Source organism: Silurus aristotelis (assembly GCF_946808225.1).
Source record: "Silurus aristotelis genome assembly, chromosome: 5".
Lineage (NCBI taxonomy): Eukaryota > Metazoa > Chordata > Actinopteri > Siluriformes > Siluridae > Silurus > Silurus aristotelis.
Genome location: NC_139578.1, coordinates 23,448,718 through 23,474,046, shown reverse-complemented (window position 1 = coordinate 23,474,046; position 25,329 = coordinate 23,448,718). Strand labels below are relative to the sequence as shown.

The following is a 25,329-nucleotide window of genomic DNA, read 5'->3' as shown; positions in this document are numbered from 1 at the left end:
TCATCCATAAAGAATGACATAGTAAAGTCTGCTATTTGACTTTACATAACGTTTCAATTCATCTCAACAGGGCCGTTTCTAGCTTTTTGGCACCGTTGGTGAGATTCCTATTGTCATTCCCCAATGGCACCCTCCCACCGACTAATCATTCACAACCTTCCATGAAAAAGGTTAAACACATTTTATAATCATAGCAAGAATTTCTGAATTCAAGAATGTAAACATATACTGTCTATAAAATTTCAGCAGAAAAATAGTTTAAATGGGTTACCACCTAGTTTACCCATGCCTAGAAACAGCACTGTATCCCAAAGGAGTTCAGTAGGGCTGAGGTCAGAGCTCTATAGCAGGCCCCTCCATATCTTTTACACCAACACATGTAACAAAGATTTTTTTATCATTAGCCTACCCACATACATTTTTTATATATCTGTACTTTATCAGATTATTTTCATTTTGGGAAACTTTTACTTCACTTCATTTTAATGTATAATATTTTCCTTTTTCTACTATATTTCAGTAAAAATATGTAATTCCTTGCGACTTTGAAGTGAATACATTAAACCGCATTAACTCAGAACCTGTCGCAGAAGAGATTCGGCAGAGTAAAGTTTCACTGTGAGAGTGTACGCATAGAACACGCTCTCGTAAAAGAAGTGTGATGTGCAAGAGAAAAAAATACTGAATTACATAAATTATCAAAATATCATTCTTATGGGTTAGTCCTTTTACTTTTGATACGCAAGATTAGTTCAGAAGCAAGTACTTTTGTACTTTTTCTTAAATAAATACAGGAAGTACTGTTTGAATAAAGAAGTACAGGAATAGTGCACTAAGTAGCTAAGAGCTGTGTTGCCTGTGATATAGCAAATCACCCTGACTGTTGCATAGAGATCAGTTTCAAACAGACATCACCAGGTCAAACATTAGCGTCGATAATACGCTTAATTTACAATAAACAAATTACACAGTTTAAAGAAAATGAAACCCCTGAAGCGGCATTACTTTTTTAGCAAAATATTACAAGGGTCAGTGCAAGCCTGCACTGCAGAGTTTTCTGTCCAGCAGTGATTAGTTTACTAAACTGGAACAAACAGGGTCAGAGTCTTAGGTTAACCCGGCATTCGCTTACTGCGTTTTCTCGGACAAATCATCATATTGTGCTGTAATACCTTTGGTATAAATAAAAACTTGTTAAAAGATAAAAACAGAGTTCAGGGTTTTCTAACATTTACTTTAAGCATTTCTTCAGCACCTATAATTTATAATATAATATCTAACCATATATTTTTCTTCTGCATAAAAAAACAAAAACAAAAAAACAACTGTTAACATTTGAGAAAAAGTGGTAAGTAAGAAATAGTAAGTGGTAAATGGAAGCTCATTGGTTCCAGTATTGGCAGGTTGCCACTCATGAGCAAGGCCCTTAAACACCCTGTGCTCCAGGGGTGCTGTATCATGGCTGACCCTGCACTCTGACAAAAGCTTCCCATCACTAGGATATGCAAAGGAAGAATTTCACCACTTACAGTATTATTGTAAAAACCAGTCACAAACGCATCCACTGCTGCAAATCTTTATTAGGAAAGATAAGGGTCCACTGAACAACATGCCCTAAAGCATTTTTGCTCCAACCAAACAATAGTGCTGTAATTTAGATAGTTATTCTTTTGTTTACGTCACAGTACTTTGATTGGTGTATTGTTTGTATATGTTTCGGAATAACTGTCACATAAAAAACGTCATCTTCACGGTAAAAAAACAAATATGGCTGGTAGAATATAGTGTTACAAAACAAATAAGACCACACACTAAAAAAAAACTATCCACCTACTGAGAGTCTGCTTAATGGCAGGGAAGCCTTTTCTGTAAATTGCCATAGCAGACAAACAGTTGCTCCAAATCCTGCACGGATTCATCGGTTTTGCTTCTCCTGGTTGGGGGCTAAGAACGGAGGAGGGCAGAATGCCTGCAGCATGACAGGTCATTGGGGAGGAAATTGCCCGGAGGAAAGCGGTCTTTTAAGACAAGTACCTAAGAGCCACTTCGGCCAAGGGATAGAAGGGGGTTTGGATAGAGCCACCAGCACAACGGCCAAGTCCCACACAGGCACCCTGGGTCGCATCCCAGGCCTCAGCCTCCGGGCGGCTCAGCCTCAGGGTGTCCACACAGCGACTGCCCCGCAGGCGGGGTGATATAAGCCACGATAGCGGACACGTAAACCTTTAGGGTTGAAGAAGCCAACCCTGTGGCAAACTGTTCCTGCAAGAACTCCAGAACTAAGCCAACCGGGCAGTTGACTGGGTCTAACTAGTGGTGCTCACACCACGTGGTGAACTTCTGTCATCTAGCGGCATATGACCTCCTCGTGGAGGGAGCTCTGGTATGAAGGATGGTTTCCACTACCTTAGTAGAAAGACCAGCTGCTAAAAACTGTGCCACCTTAGGGGCCACAGCTATAGCCTTCATAACTCTGGGTGGGGGTGAACCAGGGTCTCCCTTGCCTGAGAGAGTAGATCCTTCCTGGGAGGAATTTCCCAAGGAGGTTCCTCGAGGAGGGACACCAGGTCTGCAAACCATGGTATGTCCGGCCAACGAGGTGCGACCAGAAGGAGACGGGCTCCTTCCCGGCGAACTCTCTCCAGAACTCTAGGGAGCAGCGCGATGGGAAGGAAGGCGTACAGAGCGCTCTCCCAAAATTCTCCCTCCTCAGAGAAGAAATACGAAGCACCGCGTTACATGCACCAGGAGAATGAACCCCCAAACGAGTGCTTTTCCCGGGGAATGGCACACGGCTAAAAATGCTAACAGTTGACTCCCTCAAGAGCCGACTAAGCATGCTCCTAAGCTAAGCAAACAACACGTATCACTCTTTCCCGCCTCCACCCCAAAACAAAGTGGGGCAAGAAGAAACATGCAGTCGGAATTATGCTTACATGTAAGCTCATGTCTCAGATTCACCCACAAAGCTCAGATTCACACACAAAGTGCTTAGCTGAACAGAAAGATTCATTAAATTGAATATGTAGCCCAAATTTAGGTAGGGCATTTTCAGCTGTGAGTCCCAAACGCTGTGGCGAAGGCTAACAGGTTAAATGAAAAAGTTGTTGCTAAAGTGTGAGCCAGACAACTTCCTGTTATAAATGAATATTATTTTAATATTATGAACACAAAACCACACACACACACAAAACTTACTAACAAAAAATTATGAAACTATTACATGCTTATATTTTCCCTCAGTGGTGTTGTGTAGTGTGGGCCGGGAGCTGCAGGGAGTCTGATTTTTAATTTAATTACAGTGCTGGAAATCACAACACACCGGTACAGAACTTATTATATTTATTATCAAGGGCCTTAAGTTATTAACCTGTTTTGCCTGGTCACTTAATTAAATGAGTTTAATCCAAACTTCAGTAACTCCAAAACATGTCAGCTAGTAAATAATGCCAAAATGAATCTAATGTCTGCAGTTTGCAGTGGAAAGTACAGGACTAGAAATCTGTACAGCTCCAATAAATAGACAGAACATTGTAATCTAATCAAGTGTTATCCAGCTTTTAAATCCTGGAAAGATCAGTAGATGATTAAGCAGTTGTAAACCTCTGTGTAGCACGTAAAACGTTCCTAAGCCTTGTGTATGTCAAGTCAAGTCAAGTCAAGTTTATTTGTATAGCGCTTTTCACAACAGACATTGTCTCAAAGCAGCTTTACACAAATCAACAGTTAAGGTGAATGGTGTGAATTTGTCCCTGATGAGCAGCCATGGCGACTGTGGCAAGGAAAAACTCCCTTAGATGTTATGAGGAAGAAACCTTGAGAGGAACCAGACTCAAAAGGGAAACCCATCCTCATTTGGGTGACATCAAGAGTTTGATCATAAATCTTTCAGCAATACAGAACACTGGAGCGTGAGAACTAACATGATTACTGGAGTATAAGATTATAAGTGTATGAGTCTTAAAACAACTGAGACACTGAAACGTCTCTAAAAGTACCATCGTGTAAACGAGGAGAGACTGAGATCTGCCCCTTTCTAATCATTTACAGCAGAAAGCCAACATACTGCTGCAACTCATTATTAATGCTAACTCCTAGACTAATTAAATGTCTTGCACGCAGCTTCACGAGGCCAAATGAGTTTAGAGAACTGAAAGTCTGTATTTTTCCCTCGAGCCTTGGTAGTGAATTTTAAACAAGGAAAAAAATATTTAAGCAATTTAAGGAATGTTAAAAAAAGTCAGGCAGGAACTGTTCAAATTCACTAAAGCAATAACTTAAAGTAAAAAAGTACTTTATTTACTACATTATTTCAGTGCAATATCTCATTATTTCAAGATATGATGATGATGATGATGATGATGATGATATTATTTGATTATCTTGTTATTCATTTGGACTTCTAACAGTATTAATTCCATAATGCTAATAGACTGAACTTGGTGTACAATACCTGTCAATTACACATTGTTAGATGAATACAGTCAATTTAAAAATCTAAAAACAATCCACACAACCTGGGCATTAGTGTATATAAAAGCAAATGTGCAATAAATTAGTTTTACTAATAAATGATGGGCTCTGATTATTCAGTAATACTGAGATAATAAGTCAAAGTAACAAGTTATCTAATTAAAATATTATCACAAGCCTCTCCAATCAGTGCACTTGTTATCAAGTCTCCGTGTCTACCTGTATCCTAAACTACAGCTGGTTGAAGGCTCTTTAACAATACAGTTATTACAGTCCAAAATGTGATTCCTATTCTCTCTCCAAATGTGATTCCTATTCTCTCTCCAAATGTGATTCCTATTCTCTCTCCAAATGTTATTCCTATTCTCTCTCCAAATGTGATTCCTATTCTCTCTCCAAATGTGATTCCTATTCTCTCTCCAAATGTGATTCCTATTCTCTCTCCAAATGTGATTCCTATTCTCTCTCCAAATGTTATTCCTATTCTCTCTCCAAATGTGATTCCTATTCTCTCTCCAAATGTGATTCCTATTCTCTCTCCAAATGTTATTCCTATTCTCTCTCCAAATGTTATTCCTATTCTCTCTCCAAATGTGATTCCTATTCTTTCTCCAAATGTTATTCCTATTCTCTCTCCAAATGTGATTCCTATTCTCTCTCCAAATGTTATTCCTATTCTCTCTCCAAATGTTATTCCTATTCTCTCTCCAAATGTGATTCCTTTTCTCTCTCCAAATGTGATTCCTATTCTCTCTCCAAATGTGATTCCTATTCTCTCTCCAAATGTGATTCCTATTCTCTCTTCAAATGTTATTCCTATTCTCTCTCCAAATGTTATTCCTATTCTCTCTTCAAATGTTATTCCTATTCTCTCTCCAAATGTGATTCCTATTCTCTCTCCTAATGTTATTCTTATTCTCTCTCCAAATGTTATTCTCATTCTCTTTATATGTTATTCTCATTCTCTCTCCTAATGTTATTCTCATTCTCTCTCCTGATGTTATTCTCATTCTCTGTCCAAAAACAGCATCCTATTTAACCAATGAAAAAGACAAGGCTAGATTAAGAAAGAATGATAAGAACTTAAAGCCAGGTGCACAACAAGCTGATGGTCAGCCGTCTGTAATTTATAATTTATTTATTTTATTTTTTTAGGTGAGTTAGAGTGTCGGTCGGCTTTAGTATTTTCCCACACCCTTGGCTCCAGTCGGACGGCTTCAGCTGTTTTTCGGCTGATTCTGCACGTCGAATTGGTGGCGAAACACGTTAGCGAGAAAGAGAATCCAATAAGCTAATTAGTTTAGCAAATGAGCATAAAAAAAAAAAAAAAAAACTACGAAACACGCTTGTTGTCATTCTTGCGATTGTCTTTCCAACTGTTGCAAGCAGACATGATTGAAAAAAGCTACACGAGACCATTAGTAATGATCGCAGCAGGTGCAAACGCTGCTTGCTTTATATATTTACAGTTGTAGCGCTCCAGTTTCCCAGTTTGGATGCCAAATACAACATACTGCCACCTGCTGGTATGGGAGTGTTCCGCTCACCCATACTCACGCAAGCGCACGTACACGCACGGTTTGGTGTGTCGGCTGCGCCTGCCTAATAATCGGCCTAATTTGCAGCACAATGGGCTTATGCTGATGAATAAAATAATGACAAAAATCGGCCATTTTTCAGGACCACGAATTTCAGACTCACATTTCATGGCTTTTATCTCACACACACTCGCAGCGACAGAAACCATTCTATTGATTTTTATAATGGAGTTTATTATAGATCCACGGAAACTTTCAACTCCTGCGTTTCACCTATAGAAACCGATTTTCTATCCGTCCTCAAGATGGTTGGGAGTGTTTGAGGGGAAAAAAACAGAACCAGTAAAAGCAGCTCATTGTGACTCTTCAGAAAGCCTCGTCAAAATCATTTTTCTCTCTAATGTGTATAGGTCGGGTTTCAGATTTTTTTCTGAGGGAAAAAAGAAAGGCTTAAAAAACCAACAGCAACCTGGAGTCACCCTTCAGCCACTGTGAGGACCAGCACCTCCACAACCAACTGCACTGCCTTTACCACACACATACACACACTGGGTTTGTGCAGATTACTGCAGTAAAAAACCATTATATAAAACACCCACAGACATCAAGTCTCAGTGATGCGCAGCACAACTCATTCTCACTGTGTGTGAAAATACGTCTTCTGCCACTTAAAGGAAACACACACACAAGGTAGAAAAAAATTTGACTTTTCCTTGCTCTTTCACACACACACACACACACACACACACACACACACACACACACACACACACACACACACACACACACGTTTCCCCCCCTGACTGAGTGTATGGACAGAGACCCCTGAGAGCTTGTCATGCAACTGCAGCCTGAGCAGACTTTCCTGTCATCTTCACTGCCCGTGACACACACAAACAAACACACACATCTTCAGTGTGGCTCACACAGTTTCCTTCTCTCTCTCTCTCTCTCTCTCTCTCTCTCTCTCTCTCTCTCTCTCTCTCTCTCTCTCTCTCTTTCTCTCTCTCTCTCTCCGGATTTGTCTCTCTCTCTCTCTCTCTCTCTCTCTCTCTCTCTCTCTCTCTCTCTCTCTCTCTCTCTCTGCATCTGTCTCTCTGTCTGTCTGTCTCTCTCTCTCTCTCTGCATCTGTCTCTCTGTCTGTCTGTCTCTCTCTCTCTCTTTCTCTCTCTCTCTCTCTCTCTCTCTCTCTCTCTCTCTCTCTCTTCTCTCTCTCTCTCTCTCTCTCTCTCTCTTTCTCTCTCTCTCTCTCTCTCTCTCTCTCTCTCTCTCTCTCTCTCTCCACTGTGCCCACTGTGAGAGACATAATAAAAAAAATAAAAAATCCAGAAATCACAATATATGATTTTTAAACTATTTATTTGTATGATACAGCTGCAAATAAGTATTTGAACAACTGTCTATCAGCTAGAATTCTGACCCTCAAAGACCTGTTAGTCTGCCTTTAAAATGTCCACCTCCACTACATTTATTATCCTAAATTAGATGCACCTGTTCGAGGTCGTTAGCTGCATAAAGACACCTGTCCACCCCATACAATCAGTAAGAATCCAACTACTAACATGGCCAAGACCAAAGAGCTGTCCAAAGACACTAGAGACAAAATTGTATTTGGGGGTGTTTTTCTGCACATGGGACAGGGCGACTGCACTGTATTAGGGAGAGGATGACCGGGGCCATGTATTGCGAGATTTTGGGGAACAACCTCCTTCCCTCAGTTAGAGCATTGAAGATGGGTCAAGGCTGGGTCTTCCAACATGACAATGACCCGAAGCACACAGCCAGGATAACCAAGGAGTGGCTCTGTAAGAAGCATATCAAGGTTCTGGCGTGGCCTAGCCAGTCTCCAGACCTAAACCCAATAGAGAATCTTTGGAGGAAGCTCAAACTCCATGTTTCTCAGCGACAGGCCAGAAACCTGACTGATCTAGAGAAGATCTGTGTGGAGGAGTGGGCCAAAATCCCTCCTGCAGTGTGTGCAAACCTGGTGAAAAACTACAGGAAACGTTTGACCTCTGTAATTGCAAACAAAGGCTACTGTACCAAATATTAACATTGACTTTTTCAGGTGTTCAAATACTTATTTGCAGCTGTTTCATACAAATAAATAGTTTAAAAATCATATATTGTGATTTCTGGATTTTTTTTTTTTAGATTATGTCTCTCACAGTGGACATGCACCTACGATGACAATTTCAGACCCCTCCATGATTTCTAAGTGGGAGAACTTGCAAAATAGCAGGGTGTTCAAATACTTATTTTCCTCACTGTATATATATATATACTTTATTTATTCCAATGGGAAATTTGTCTCAAAAAGTGTTTGTGAGAGTTGAACACTGGGGTAAGGACACGACCCTGACTACAATAGCCATGAGAAAGAGGAGAAAGTTTGTTCTTCATGTTTTTTTCTTCTTTAAGAAGAAAATAAAACATGGTGTAGCTGAATGAATACGTCATGTGCCTGTGGACTTTTCCTTATAGATAATAGGATAAAATAAACAAGTTGTTGTATGGCCGGTGAATTGACTCCATAGCAGCTTTAATTAATAAATGTCAGATTGAATGAGCACGGTCTCTGAGTGCAGAAAGATTAAATAGCGATTATGAAAACAACTTCTTCTAACGGGTTCCTCTTTCTGCGGAATGAGAATTAAATTAAAGTATGAAGTCTGTTGCAGAACATAGTTCAGTGTTTGAAATCAATGCTCCTTTTTTACCGCTTACAGTAATAATTTTTTGCTTCGTTTGTGGAGCTCTGGCACTACTGCACTTTCCAAATCTTACTGCAAGGCATAATTACATAAAGAGGAAAGAGCCTTGTTCGAAAACTTTATTTAAACGACCTGCTTTCACTTTACTCGCAGCTGTAAATCTTCTTTAATGTTTAAGCAAAGCTTTTTTCATTTCGCAAATAAAGCACAGAGGTATTATGAAAATAGCTGATGATGCATTGACAGTGCAGTTTTATTGGCACAATGCACTGCCAGTAGTCTGATGTGGTTATTGTTAGCTTGATGTCTCTGAGTCTCCTGACCTCCACATTGCAGGCGCTGTGTGAACTACACTGAAGACACACAGCATGCACAATGAGGAGGCTGGAAAACCCAACCGCTGACTCCATGATTCATACAGACGTTATTTATTAAGAGATGATTTCAGAATAGTCTGCTAGCTATTGTAGATGTCTGCCATTTTCTGAAGTATCAATGCATTATAGGAAAAAAGATTAAAATCAAGGCACAGCACGCATTTGGAAACCACAGCCTCGTTATTATAATAGTATTATGACTCATGATACCTTCATTGATAATGGCAAGCCATCTTTTCTTTTCTACATCATCCCTTTCTATATGATTTCTATCAGCTGTACAATGTTAGTTTAATTAATTACTGATACATCAAACCACATGACCGCATTTGCTTTAGATTAGATTTTGGATTGTGCTTGTGGAAAATGTGTGCTTATTTAGCCGCAATGTCATAATAATGTGACCAAAGGGACATGTTAATTCAAGGTGTGTCCACTAATTAGCATCACAGGTGTCTACAATCTTGTAATCAGTCAGTGGGCCTATATATAGGGCTCCAGGTAGTCACTGTGTTGTCTGGTGACATGGTGTGCACCACACTCAACATGGACCAGAGGAAGCGAAGGAAAGAGTTGTCTCAGGAAAGAAGAAAATTATAGACAAGCACGATAAAGGTAAAGGCTATAAGACCATCCCCAAGCAGCTGGATGTTCCTGTGACTACAGTTGCACATATTATTCAGAAATTTAAGATCCATGGGACTGTAGCCAACCTACCTGGACGTGGCCGCAGGAGGAAAATTAATGACAAATCAAAGAGATGGATAATTCGAATGGTAACAAAAGAGCCCAGAAAGACTTCTAAAGAGATCCAAGGTAAACTCCATGCTCAAGGAACATCAGTGTCAAATAGCACCATCCGTCGTTGTTTGAGCCAATGTGGACTACATGGGAGATGACCAAGGAGGACACCATTGTTGAAAACAAATCATAAAAAAGCTAGACTGGAATATGCCAAACTACATGTTGGTTAACATTCATAGAATTTTTATTTATTATCACTTTTGTCAGATTAAAGTTTTTTCTGTGACCATTGTGAGATTTTCTTTCATTGACCGAAGGGTACCAACAATTTTGTCCACGTTTGTATATGTTATAGAATGCGATTATCTAACTTATGGTATGCTTTTAAAGGTTTTATTTTTGCTCACCCTTAACTGTAGCTGTAGCTTTATTGAACAAAAAAACTCCAAGAATATTCAGCATAGCTTAGCTAAATTCAGCCAGACCACTGCTAAACTAACTGGTAAACTAATCCAAACTGTATGTGTATGTTGTGAGTAAATTAAGCAAAGTTCAAGCCATGGTCCTATTTCAACCAACTATACTTTTCCAATACGCCATTCCATTTGATCAAGGACAAAAAAAATATAAGCTCTTCAAATTCTGAAGAAAACTATTTAAGGATAATAAAATACATTTCAGACTAAAGCTTTACATACGCAAATAAGCATAAACACTTCATCTCAGGTAATGCTATGGTTATTCAATGAGCAAGCATCTTATGTTGCATTGAATTACTGCAGTTGCCTATATTGTGATAAGAGACCTAAACTGAGTGTGAATTACTGTTGAGCGTGACTTTCTTTGTGTCCTTCATAAGTAACAGGAGTAGGCAGAGCGGAATGACTAGAACTATTGTGTCAGAAGTCACCGATTATGATCAAAGACCTTAAATATAAACTGAACTGAATTCGGTGTATAATTTTGCTGTCAGAGCCGCATTAAAAAGATTAGAGATGAGTATGTTGAATCAAAATCCTCTGTATTTATTTTAAAACCGTACAACAGATATGAACTTAATATGGAAACATGTTGAATTGAATGGAAAATCTAGGCTTCTATTTCTCTCTTTCGCACAGTATGCCTGACTGTTGCTGTTACTGGTAAGTGGCAGTTTTTATACAGACTGTAATAATAGAGTTTATTTTTCCCCGGCCCTGCCAAACTGTGAAAATATGTAATAGTATGAAAAGAAACTGACTCATTTGGGAGGAAGCTGTCCATACACGACACCTCCGGGTAGTGCAGAGGCGTCTCGGAGTCGAACCGTTCCCTTGCACATTTGGATGGCATGCAGTGGAGGTGGCACGTTCCGGTTTGTCATGGAAGACGAGTGAAGGAGAAACCAATTACTCACCAAATTTCAAACCTGTAGAGAGAGAGAGAGATAATACTTTACACTGGGGAAGATCAAAACACAAAGCAGGTGCATTCGCAGCCAGTATCTAGTGCTTGTGCTTGAAATGAAGGGTAGAAGTGGAAAAAACACTGTGCTCTATGCTCAATTGTCATAGTAAAGTGACCTGAAGGCAACATACAGCGTGCAGAGAAGCATAGACATTCAGGCAAATTGTGTCAAACCAGTGTTTTAGCTTCCTCTAAAAAGAAAATACTGCTGACTATCAGGCTGTGAGCGCTTCCTGAACAACTCACCAGTGCTAGCAATCAACACTCAAGCCAAGAATCAATCAGGAATAAAACAAGTTAAATTCAACTGCTTTGACAGGGAGGCATCTTCCAAGTTTGCACCTTCCTCTTTCTAATTTGTATGCCAGAAATGGCAAAACACATCAAAACACGATTGAAAAAAGGAAAATCATTTGCATGTTTGACCACCGTTTCGATCAATTTCAACATCTAATCAGGATGGCCGACCTGAAAACATAATGCTACTGAGTGTAAAGGCATTACATCAAGGAAAAATTTTATATCCACATTTTTTCAAGAGGTGAGAAGAGAAAAATAAGGAGACAAAGTGAAGTAGCCAATGGGAAAGTAGAAAAAGACAAGGTGAGAATGAATTTGCACCTGGTGTCAAGAGAAGAGAAGAGAAGAGAAGAGAAGAGAAGAGAAGAGAAGAGAAGAGAAGAGAAGAGAAGAGAAGAGAAGAGAAGAGAAGAGAAGAGAAGAGAAGAGAAGAGAAGAGAAATTGCATCTAAGCCTGCAATCATTAAATCAGGTGGGAAAATGAGAATGCTGTAATTAAAATCATACTGTGGAATGCGCGACTAACATTGTGTCATTTACACAAAGCATCTGCAGCATCACATCATCAGGGCATGACCACCTCCAACACACACACACACACACACACACACACACACACACACACACACACACACACACACACACACACACAATGACTGGGATATTAATTAGGTTTTGGCTGCACATGTACTGGAAGCTCTGGAGCTGTTCCTATTTACTGCTCGTCAGGCTGAATTTGCTTTTCTTGAACTTTAATCAATATGGCTATAACGCAGTCAGGCAACTTCAGCATAACGTCCATGTCAAAAAAATAATAAAAATCAGCAACATTAAACATGTGCCTTTTAAAAAGCAGATGGCCTTCAACTACCTGCCTCGTTGTTACAGAAAGCTGATGAGATGTTTTGCTAGATTTCTCATTTTCACTGCATGTCTTTCTTTATAAAACCAAACTCAAAATAATGAGAATATCTTCACTTATTTGAAGATCTGGGCTTGCTGAACACTCCTCACATCCTTGAAAGGAAAAACCCACACAATATTCAAAGAGATACCAAGAAAACTGAGGCTATACTGTACATGATGGTAGATAAGGAGTAAAAGAAGCAATGATTAGTACTCACAAACTGTTTTCATGTACTGAAGGTACAAATGAATAGGTCTATTTACATTTAAATGCAATCATTTTGACAAAACGTTGTGCATAAATTTAAGAATCCTACACAAACCTGGTGTTAACAAATTACCTCTTGTTTAAATATTGCTAGTTTATCTACTATCTAGATACTATAAACATCTGCACTTCCTCAGATCCGTTTTGGTGCCCATACATTCTGTCCTGTGTGGCTTTAATCCACAATCTTTTGATCTTTTTGTTGTAAGGATCTAAATTAATTCTAGAGGATTACAAAGAAAATGATTATTTATTTATTTTTTCCTTCTCATGTACTCTCAGGAAGTTTTTCTTGGCCACTGTCACAAGCTCATTATGCTAATTCAGGATATGGACATGTATTGTTAAAAGTTTTATGCAGAAAAACTTAATGACTTTTTATTTTTATTTTACACATCTATGATCTTTCATATAACATTCTGTTACACATTTAAACTGAGACATAATGCTTGTCAAGATTATGGCCATGTACTGAATTACCCATCAGCCCCTGCATGTCACTGCTCACTCACACCTGTTCCTTCTCACCCTTATAAGAATCAGAATCTTTTACTGATCACACAAGAAAATTGTTAGGTTGTAGATGCTCACAGTACAATTAAAATAAAGTAAAATATAATATAAGAAAAGTACATTCAAATATACTTATTAAATACTTATACTTATCTCACCTGGCACCACACAATTTGTTATTCATGGTTGTTATCACTCTTGATGGCTCTAGTTATTGTTTCCTATACCTGGTTTCTATTTTATTTAGTGATGTTTTTTTTAAGTCAAAGGTCAAAGAAGGAACCAAAATAAACTGCTTCTCAATATTACATTTTCAAAATCTAATATAATTTACAGTGCACTCTAAGTAATAAAACCAACAATAAAAATGTCTAAATTGCACTTAAGTTCTACTTACTGAAAAACCCACTACACAAAGCATTTCCAATTTTACATAGAGGTTTAATTAGACCTCAGTTTAAAAACTTAATGAACCCTTGACTGTTAAAATATTTCCCAGAATAACCCTTTGTTGGTGTTTCTGATTGGTTTCAGTTGCATGACAAATACTCTTAAAGAGTATGTCAGCATATTTGAAATGTATTGAAAGCATTAAATGATCAGGCAGCCCTGAGACAGTGACATAACCTATGGCATATCTAGTAAGACCAACACATCTTTTAAATATGTCCTCTAGTCAGTAACTCTATCATATTTCGAAGAAATCAGCTAATAAACTTGTTAGATGACTGTAAATAGCACTGCTAGGCAGGGGGTCTAATAGTGTTACATGCATTCTGAGTTACTGGTAAAGAGTTGGGTTCTCATAAAAACAAAACAATTTAGACGTATGTCAGAGTATTTCTGTGCCAAACTTATAAATATAAATAACTATAGATTTCTGAGTAAAACATTTTTGTCCAAGTATGGCCTTTCCTGACGACATGAAGGGCGGAATTTCTTGTATGGGTACTTCTCCCAGTAGAGCGCACACTCAGAAACCAAGAGCAAAGATGCTCATAATGAATGCCTCCAAAGGAGTGTGTTTTTGTATGTAAGGGAAGGAAAGAGAACCTTGTTCAGTAATTACCATATAGACAGGTCCTGCTGTAGTTGTTGTTGCTGCTGACATTCTTGATGTTCCATTCTGAATCCGATTCTGGAAATATGTACGATTTGATCTGATTGTTTGCCAAAGTTATTTTAAGACTATAAAGCTTTTGTTCCCGTGTTATTGTTCGGCGACTCTTTAGCTCCGCCCATGGCATACCTCCAGGTGCTCGGCTGTTTTCGGAGAGAAAGAGTGTAAAGTTGTATCTTTCTTTTATAAATCTGATAAAACCAAAGATTCTTTGGAGATATAAAGGATGCAGTACTTCTCTATAGATACTCAAAATTAACATGGGGCTGAAACTGTGTGTTATGTCCCGGTTAATCTAGTAACACTTGGGTGATGATATCTGGGATGAAATAGTTGTTTGGATCAAGGACACACTAGAGCAGAAACAATAAATAATATTACAGTTAAAACGATGATCATTTTTGATCATCGTTTTCAAGGCACCCTAGGATGGTAACAAGTGGTTCCACTCATGTACACAATCCAAAAAATCATTAACTGTGGAATGTGTCCTGTTCATTTAAGTGAAACGTTTAATTATAAAGTGGAACCGGAGGCAGGAGGAATTAATGGCTTGATGTGAAACTGACTGATCTCAGCCTCACAGGCCTGTATGTGAGCCTGCACGAAGATTGTCCTCTTGAAAAATCAACAAAAGTCTTTCTAACAGTCTGGTTAAACCACCTTATGTGAATGAACTGCACACCCAGACACAGCGTCTGTGTCTATCCCACTTTTTTTTTTACCTTTTCATCCACCTCCAAGTCATGAGACTATGATGAATCCCCATTTCAGAATAACAAATAATCTGGATCTTCCATACCTTGTGCAATTTGGGCTGTATTTAAGAGGTTTAAGGTATTTCGGTTTAAAGGACACGTCAATGAAGAAAATGGAAATTTTTTTTAGACTAGTGCTGATTTTCTGAGCCCCTCATTCAGATTATTGAAATTGCCTGCATGCACTTTCATGCCCTTCAACACTGCCAAGTCTAGAGTAAATGTTTTTAATATTGTACTTTTGCTTTTGACTAAAAAAATCTAATTAAATAAATAAATAAATAAATAAATAAATAAATAAATAAATAAATATCTAGGTAATTGCCAGACTGCTCAGGGTTTGGCTGCAAACGCAGTTAATCGGGAAAGAGTGAAAAGCAGGCAAACAGAGCAAGGACAAGGTAAAAAAAATCCAGGAAACCAGTTCAGCCTTATCACTGGAGAAAAACAGACTTCCCTCACACTGAACAGTGATGCTTAATAGAATTAGAGTAATTACAAACAGGTGTGTGTGTGATTAGTAATCAGCTGTATGTGAATGGAATTGTACAAGCGAGCTGTGGAAATGATGGACAGATTTTGCTTAGCATAGAAATGACACGAGTAATAGAATTTGAGCTTCAATCCCAATTTTCAGAGATCAACAGAAGTAGCAAGTTCTTACTCCGAAAATTTACTCTGCATTACATTTTTTATATATATATATATATATATATATATATATATATATATATATATATATATATATATATATATACTTAGAAATCATGAAGGGGTCTGAAATTGTCATCGTAGGTGCATGTCCACTGTGAGACATAATGTATGACTTTTTTAACTATTTATTTGTATGATACAGCTGCAAATAATTATTTGAACACCTGAGAAAGTCAATATACCTTTAACCTTTATTTTTTACAGGCAAGTCATTAAGAAACAGGTTCTTATTTACAATGGCGGCCTGACAAGTGGAAAAACCACTTAGGGAAAGGGAAATAGGGCTAAAATAAGTACCAAACATTAAAAATACATACATGTAAACAATTACATAAATACATCTTAAAACAAAATTATGACGAGAAGCAACTGCATATATCTGTGAACAAATACGATATACTATTTTTAAAGGTTGAAATTGGAATGAATTTATCCAGTTTGAGAGTATTTTGCAAAGCATTCCAGTCGCAAGCGGCAGCAGATTGAAAAAATGCGAAACCAAACGCAGAGTTGGTTTTGGGAATGCTTAATTGAAAATGAAGTGAGGACCGGGTGTTATATGTGACAGGCTTTAGCTGCAGCAAGTGACCTAAGTAAGGAGGTGAGTGGCCGAGAAGGGTCTTATAAATGAAGGTGAACCAGTGAATTTGACGGCGATTGTGAAGGGAGGGCCAGTTAACAGATGAATATAAAGCACAATGGTGTGTATTGAAAGGAGCATTTGTGGCAAACCTGATAGCAGAATGGTAAAGAGCGTCAAGTTTTGATAGGGTGGACTTGCAAGCAACCCTATATATAGTGTCTCCATAATCTAACATGGGTAGAATGGTCATTTGAATAAGAATAAGTTTGGCAGAGGTGGTGAAGGAAGAGCGGTTTCTGTAAAAGAAACCAAGCTTGGCTTTGACCTTAGATTGCAGCTTTGATATGTGGATAGAGAAAGAGAGTGAAGTTTCCAACCAGATGCCTAAGTAGTTATAAGCAGTGACTTGTTCTAAAATAGCTCAATTGCAGGTGGTGATGTTAAGGGCAGGAGGAGGCGTAGTACCCGTACGGCCAAACCACATGCTTTTTGTTTTGGAGGTATTGAGAGTGAGTTTGAGTTGTGTAAAAGACTGCTGTAGTTGGTAAAAGCCATGTTGCAGGGTAGCTTGAACAGCATCAGGGGAGGGACCTATGGCATAAAGGATTGTATCATCAGCATATAAGTAAATGAGTGAATTACCAACTGCCTGGGAAATGTTATTAATATAAATTGAGAAAAGTGTGGGACCAAGGATGGAGCCTTGGGGGAGACCCCTGGTGACCGGAAGAGAATGGGAGAAAAGGTTTTCAAATCTTACACGTTGAACCTGTTGAGAAAGATAATTTGAGAACCAAACCAGTGAGTGATCAGTGACACCAATGCTGCGGAGTCTGTGGATAAGTGTGTTGTGGTCCACCGAGTCAAAAGCTTTTGCAAGATCAATGAATATATCAGCACAGTTTTGTTTGTTATCTAATGCAGATGTAATGTCATTGAGCACTGTAGTGGTAGCTGTAACACAACCATACCCTGATCGAAAGCCAGACTGTGCCCCGGAGATGATACCGTTAACATAACAAGGTTTTCCAGAATTTTAGACACACATGGCAAGATGGAAATCGGCCTGTAATTATTAAGGTCAGCCTGATCACCGCCCTTATACAGAGAAAGCACAACCGCTTCTTTCCAAGCAGGTGGAATCTCGGCTGTATAGAGGGAGAGGTTAATGAGGGCTGTTAGTGGAGCCGCAATGACAGGGGCAGCAATTTTAATAAAAAAGGCAGCAAGATCATCTGACCCAGCTGCTTTATTGGGGTCCAGAGCAGTCAGTTCGTTCAAGACTTCCCCCTCTAAAACAGGCTGGATGGAAAAACGGTGAGAAGGTGCTAAAAGGTTGCAAGTATTAGAGGTTGCAGGGCTGTAGAAATAGGGTTTAATGTCTTTGAAACAAAGCCAGCATTTATGAAGTGGTGATTGAATGCTTCAGCCATTAAGTTTTTATTAGTGACAACTATGTCATCCAATTTTAGGGACAATGGTATGGTCCGGGGTTTGTTTTCAAGTTTTTTTACCGTATTCCAAAAAGCTTTTGGGTTCGCGGGTGTGAGCTGTTTTTTAAAAAAGCCAGCTTTAGCCTCCCTCACCGCTTGTGTGGCCTTGTTCCTGATTTGACGAAATAAAATGTTTCCTGTAGTTTTTCACCAGGTTTGCACACACTGCAGGAGGGATTTTGGCCCACTCCTCCACACAGATCTTCTCTAGATCAGTCAGGTTTCTGGCCTGTCGCTGGGAAACACGGAGTTTGAGCTCCCTCCAAAGATTCTCTATTGGGTTTAGGTCTGGAGACTGGCTAGGCCACGCCAGAACCTTGATATGCTTCTTACAGAGCCACTCCTTGGTTATCCTGGCTGTGTGCTTCGGGTCATTGTCATGTTGGAAGACCCAGCCTCGACCCATCTTCAATGCTCTAACTGAGGGAAGGAGGGTGTTCCCCAAAATATCGCCATACATGGCCCCGGTCATCCTTGTCTTAATACAGTGCAGTCGCCCTGTCCCATGTGCAGAAAAACACCCCCAAAGCATGATGCTACCACCCCCATGCTTCACAGTAGGGATGGTGTTCTTGGGATGGTACTCATCATTCTTCTTCCTCCAAACACGTTTAGTGGAATTATAACCCAAAAGTTCTACTTTGGTCTCATCTGACCACATGACTTTCTCCCATGACTCCTCTGGATCATCCAAATGGTCATTGGCAAACTTAAGACGTGCCTGGACATGTGCTGGTTTAAGCAGGGGAACCTTCCGTGCCATGCATGATTTCAAACCATGACGTCTTAGTGTATTACCAACAGTAACCTTGAAAACGGTGGTCCCAGCTCTTTTCAGGTCATTGACCAGCTCCTCCCGTGTAGTTCTGGGCTGATTTCTCACCTTCCTTAGGATCATTGAGACCCCACAAGGTGAGATCTTGCATGGAGCCCCAGTCAGAGGGAGATTGACAGTCATGTTTAGCTTCTTCCATTTTCTAATGATTGCTCCAACAATGGACCTTTTTTCACCAAGCTGCTTGGCAATTTCCCCGTAGCCCTTTCCAGCCTTGTGGAGGTGTACAATTTTGTCTCTAGTGTCTTTGGACAGTTCTTTGGTCTTGGCCATGTTAGTAGTTGGATTCTTACTGATTGTATGGGGTGGAAAGGTGTCTTTATGCAGCTAATGACCTCAAACAGGTGCATCTAATTTAGGATAATAAATGTAGTGGAGGTGGACATTTTAAGGCAGACTAACAGGTCTTTGAGGGTAAGAATTCTAGCTGATAGACAGGTGTTCAAATACTTATTTGCAGCTGTATCATACAAATAAATAGTTTAAAAATCATATATTGTGATTTCTGGATTTTCTTTTTTAGATAAGATACTTATGTTCCTCAATGTATATATATATATATATATATATATATATATATATATATATATATATATATATATATATATATATATATATATATATATATATATATTCCAAAGCATTTTTACTCATCTCACACTTTAATTTTCGGTCAACTTTCTACAATAACACCATTTAAAATGATTATATATGATTCATTGTAATCTTGCAAGACGGACTGGCAACTTGCGAGGTAGACCCAACAGGAATCAGACTTGCCACAGAAATCCAATCAGATTGATTGAAAGCTCAAAATCCTTTCCCACTCTGAGATGTTCCAGTAACTGCAACTGCATGCAAGGAACACCCTGCAAGACTTTTCATTTCGGAAAAGCCCTGACCCAGTCTGATAGCCATCCCAATTTAGCCTATGACACAGTCCCTTATATCCTGGTGCTTACTCATTTTCCCTTCTTTCAACATATCAGATTCAATATCTAACTGTTGATGACCTGCTGTCATATATGTTCTACTCCATGACAGGTGCACTTTAACAATAATCAATGTTATTTTCGTCACCTGTCCCTGGTTTCACTGTTCAATCAGTGTAGTACATCACTGACTATGTTAAATGAGGATATTTTTGCAGTGCAGTCTTTTTTTTGACTGGACATGTGGCATTAAAGAAACAAACATTACAGCTTTCACCATCTCAGTGCAAACCAGTTTAAAAGTAAACAATATTTGACAGTCATGAAGGCATATAGGAGCTATGAAGGCCACAACTGTGTTGTTTATACCTATTCACAGTAAAGGCTTAGCCTCGTCATTTGCAGAAAACATGAGAATATTCACGTTCTGCATGGGGATTAGTGTGATTTGAAAGAGGTGTATGATGACTAATCAGCTGGTGATGAAAGGGATTACAGGTCATGTGAGGAATACGGTGACATACTGGAAAATTGCAAGCTGAGGCTCTTTATTTTGATTTATTCTAAAAACAAAAAATGGACAAACAGAAATGTGCGTTGCATTAACTGTGCTTTACTAAATTAGTGCCGTTAAAATGAATTTGCACTAACACGTTGATTTTGACAGCCCTAGTATATATGAATATACTGTTTGTGTGTGTGTGTGTGTGTGTGTGTGTGTGTGTGTGTGTGTGTGTGTGTGTGTGTGTGTGTGTATGTATATATATAACCTTGACACCTCGATCGTTTGGACTTTTCATTTGGAACCGGACTAAAAGTAACTCGTGGAAAATCTGATAGTTCGCGAGAAGCCGTGAGTGGCTCGAAAGTTAGGAGTAACATTTCAAAACAGGGTTTGTACTAATAAATTGCATAAAAATGTTTGTAAAACTATTTTATTATTGCATTATTCATTTGAAATAGTAAATAAAACATTTATGACAAGTAAATTTATACAAAAATTATACTTCAGAGGCAGTATATTTTGATTCAACTTTTGGCTTTCTCTGGGATTCACTCACTACAAAAATAAAACAAACACCTGATGTAGGGTCCTGCAGGTTCTAATAATATTAGTGATAACATTCACTTTATTCGTAATATTAATAATTATAATATTAGTGAAGCAGGTCAAACGAGGAATCCCTGGTATTCTGGGGACTCACAACTGTTTGTAACAACAGGGCACATGGCCATTATGATGAGGAGACAGAGATAATAATCATTTTAAAACAAGTAAACGTTATAATTAGAGATGGGAAGCAAGGGAGAGAAAGAGGTGAAGCAGAACAAACATTTCATCATCCTAGCTGGGCTTTGCTGACCCAAAGACACCCAATCCATTAATAGACAATGCACGATGGAGCACTTGTTAAATAGGTCTGTGTTTGCTCGTGCTGAAAGGCACACACACGCACACAAGCACACACACACACACACACACACACACACACACACACACACACACACACACACACACACACACCTAAAAACAGCTCGCAGGTCGGATGCTGGTTGTGTCATCCAGGTGTTGTAATATTCCACTTCCTATGACACCACTGGAGCAAAAAGCTGCCAAGTTTAACACAGCGTAAACTAAACTCACACATGGCTTTTAAAAAACCTTTTAGAAGTACGTGGGCCAGCTAACTCAGAAAAGCCCATAATCAAAAATACACCATAATTGCAGACAACATCCTGGAAAAAAACTCAGGTGGACCAGAAAGTAATGTGAAAGTAAAATTAATTTTTCTTTGAACGATATGTAATATTTTGCATCTGTAAGAACCAAACAAAAAGGTTGATTTAATTATTTATTGTTTAAAGTTTTTATGGGTGCAATTCAGCATGGTGATGGAAAGGTTTACGGACGAGGTCAGACAGGAGTCTCCAAGGACTATGATGTTTGCGGATGATATTGTGATTTGTTGTAAGAGCAGGGAGCAGATTGAGAAGAGCCTGGAGAGGTGGAGGTATGTGCTGGAGAGAAGGGGAATGAAAGTCAGTAGGAGTAAGATAGTACATGTGTGTGAATGAGAGAGAGGGCAGTGGAGTGGTGCGGTTGCAGGGAGAAGAGGTGGAGAAGGTGGAGGAGTTCAGGTGCCTGGGGTCAACAGTGCAAAGTTATGGAGAGTGTGTTAGAGAAGTGAGGAAAAAAGTGCAGGCAGGGTGGAGTGGGTGGAGAAGAGTGGCAGGAGTGATTGGTAATAGAAGGGTATCTGAGAGTGAAAGAGAAAGTTTATAGGTCTGTGGTAAACCCTGCGATGTTGTATGGATTAGAGACAGTGGCATTGAGTAAAAGAGAGGAGGTGGAGCTGGAGGTAGCAGAGCTGAAGATGTTGAGGCTTTCATTGGGAGTGATGAGGATGGACAGGATTAGAAATAAGTTTATTAGAGTTTATTACAAGGTGAGCGAGATGCAATTGAGATGGTTTGGACATGTGCAGAGGAGGGACATGGGGTATATCGGTAAGGGAATGCTGAGGATGGACCCACCAGGAAGGATGAAAAGAGGAATACCAAGGAGGAGGTTTATGGATGTGGTGAGGGATTTCATGCAGATAGTTGGTTTGAAAGAGGCAGATGTATTAGACATGGTAGCAGGGTAGTAAGATAGGTAAAGCTGTGTAAAGCTGCTTTGAGACAATGTTCATTGTTAAAAGCGCTATACAAATAAAAATGAATTGAATTAAATAGGTGCAATTTAGTACATTTATTTAATGCATTTTAATATTGCAATATTTCTGAATATATATACTTTTGTTATGAAAAATGAAGCTCCTATTTATTTTCCTATTGTTTAGTACACGTAAGAATTAGAATAATTCGACCTATAAGCAGTTTTGAAAGTAGGAGGAAACCAGAAAATCCACACGAACATGGAAACTTCAAACAGACAGTAACCCAAGCTATTCTGATGCTATTCTTGTTGCCTCCTTCTTTACCGCCTTTCTGCCTTAAACTTAAATATTAAGAAAAAAAAGTATTTTATTCGTTTGATAGTGGAAGGACTGGGAAGCCCTCCCAGAATGAGCAAAGCATTCTGTGAGATGAACACCCTGGTGTGCTTTTCTCTCTCTCTCTCTCTCTCTCTCTCTCTCTCTCTCTCTCTCTCTCTCTCTCTTTCTATCACTCTTTCTCTTTCTCTCTCTCACCCACCCACACACACACACACACACACACACACACAGTCATGGAGGGGACAATCCCTGTTGGGTTACTTGTCTGTCTGCAGAAAAAAAAAGAATATGGCTGTGTGTTTGTGTGTAAGTGAAAGTCAGTCAGGGGTAAAGGCTAGTTTGGAACCAAGCAGAGAAACGAAGAAAGAGAGATAATAATCTAAGGTATTTTTATCTCTCCTGGTGCATTTTCTTCTATTTTCTACAATATACCACCCTACTTCAACCCCCTACTCTCTCACTTTTCATTTTTCCCTCTGCCCTCTCTCTCTATTTCTCTTTCTCTTTCTCAGGAGTGTTTCAATGACCGACAGGTAGCGGTCATTGAAAATCGTTTGATGTGTGTTTGTGTTTTACGGGGTAAAAGTCCTCCAGAATCTAGATCCATCAAACTTGGCAGGGTGGTGAATACTGTATATTTTCACACACACACACACACACACACACACACACACACACACACACGCACACGCACACACACACACACACACAGATTAATGTCATTGAAGCTTTCTATCTCCTGACAGAAAGGGGTCAACGTGTGTATATGTCTGCGTTTCTGTTTGTGCATGTATGTATATATATATATGTGTGTGTGTGTGTGTGTGTGTGTGTGTGTGTGTGTGTGTGTGTGTGTGTGTATATAAAAATATCATAGGGACAGTTTGTTGCGTTTTTTCTTTCTCGAGTTGTGGCTGAGACATGTGCGCTGCTTTTGGTGTGTGGAATGTTTCATCTTTTAAACCTCAGACAGACTATATATAGATAGAAAGTACGTGTCTATTAATTTTCTGTAAAAACCGTTTGGTTTGTATGTTAAGGCTAAAAATAGTTGTATGATTGCATTAAGATCACCCACTAACATTAGCCACTGCTGAGCTTCATGATGACCAAATATTCAGAATCAAAGTATGCCTTAATGCTGGTTTCTGTGTGCTTCTCCAGGGGCAGTGAAGTGTGGAATTATGTGTGATTCCCCCACCCCCCCAAAAAAAAAAAAAATAAATTCACGCCTATAAAATCTGGCAATGCACACCAACCTTGACAGCACTGGAGGGTCTGCCTACGCTGCCGGGCGCAGCATACATAATTGCTTGGCGGAAAGATAGAACGAGGCATAGATAGAAAGATGGCACAGATATAGATGGAGTGGAAGAAAGCGCAGAAAATGATGAAACTGGCACTTTTCCAAATTAATATTCTGTCTGTTAGTTAGTTGAATCAAATGAACAAACTCGGACCTCTGCTGTTTTCGATTGCCAAATTAGAGATTGTACAGGTGCGCACCAAAAACCACATTCAAACAACACACACACACACACACACACACACACACACACACACACACACACACACACACACACACACACACACACACACCTACACACATCCAAAAAAAAAAAAAACACTAAAGGGCTATCCGGAAGCAAACACCTGTTTAAATATTCATATCCCATTTAGCGCGCCTTTACTGAACAATTTCCATTTGCAGCAGCGGAGCAGCGAGAGAGAGAGAGAGAGAGAGAGAGAGAGAGAGAGAGAGAGAGAGAGAGAGAGAGAGAGAGAGAGAAGGGGGGATTGACAGAGAGAGAGAGAGAGAGAGAGAGAGAGAGAGAGAGAGAGAGAGAGAGAGCGAGAGAGAGAGAGAGAGATAGTTGAGGGAGAAGCCTCACAGCCATACACACACTTTAAAGCACACAGGATACGTTCCCTCGAACACAGCGTTCCAGCTACAATAGCGCACAGGCTCATGCACTCAAAAAGCAAAGCCAATCTATTTCCACAGTGCTACAAGTATTTCACACTTGGTACGACCATAGAAAAAAAAAACATATGTCTATGACTCAGTGTCACTTTACAAATCAATAGCAAAATCAATGTACAGTGCCTTCCAGAAATACTTACTCCACCTGGAATATTTAGTTGCTACAAATAGGAAAGCAGTGGGCAGAAATACTGTATAACAATGCAGATATGGAAAGCTAATACTATACACATCACAGAAGACTTGCAGCAGGTACTGTAGCTAAGGGCTGCTCTACCAAGTGAATACTCGAATGAAGGCATACTAATGAATAACTTCTTAACCTTTTGAGGGAAATCAAGTGGTGAAATGACAGTATAATCTGTTTCAGTTCTAACATTACAAATGTGGAAAGATTCAATGGCAATACATACTTATGGAAGCCAATAACAATTCCAATTGTTCAATGACCTTTTTTGCAGGATAGAACTAATTGATCAGTCAGCGAACTGAGAGTTTGAAATTTGACATTTTTGATCATTCATTGTTCATTCATATATTCCACCACTAGTTTCCTGTATATCAAAACTAATTACTGACCATATGATTCCTACGTGTTTGAACATCCTATTCCATATTAAGTGCCCATGTG

At 39.2% G+C, this 25,329-nt stretch overlaps 1 protein-coding gene across 3 annotated transcripts in view; it reads right to left on the bottom strand.

Annotated features, from left to right (window-relative positions):
• htr2cl1 (5-hydroxytryptamine (serotonin) receptor 2C, G protein-coupled-like 1) overlaps positions 1 to 25,329 on the bottom strand; it is a 142,117-nt gene that overhangs the window by 95,928 nt on the left and 20,860 nt on the right. For 2 of the 3 annotated variants that reach the window (XM_083541499.1, XM_083541500.1), the window contains one exon: positions 11,088 to 11,255. The gene's annotated coding sequence lies outside the window, so the exon portion shown is untranslated. Of the gene's footprint in view, positions 1 to 9,820; positions 9,988 to 11,083; positions 11,256 to 25,329 lie in introns of all 3 variants that reach the window. The other variant, XM_083541501.1, reaches the window with a different exon arrangement.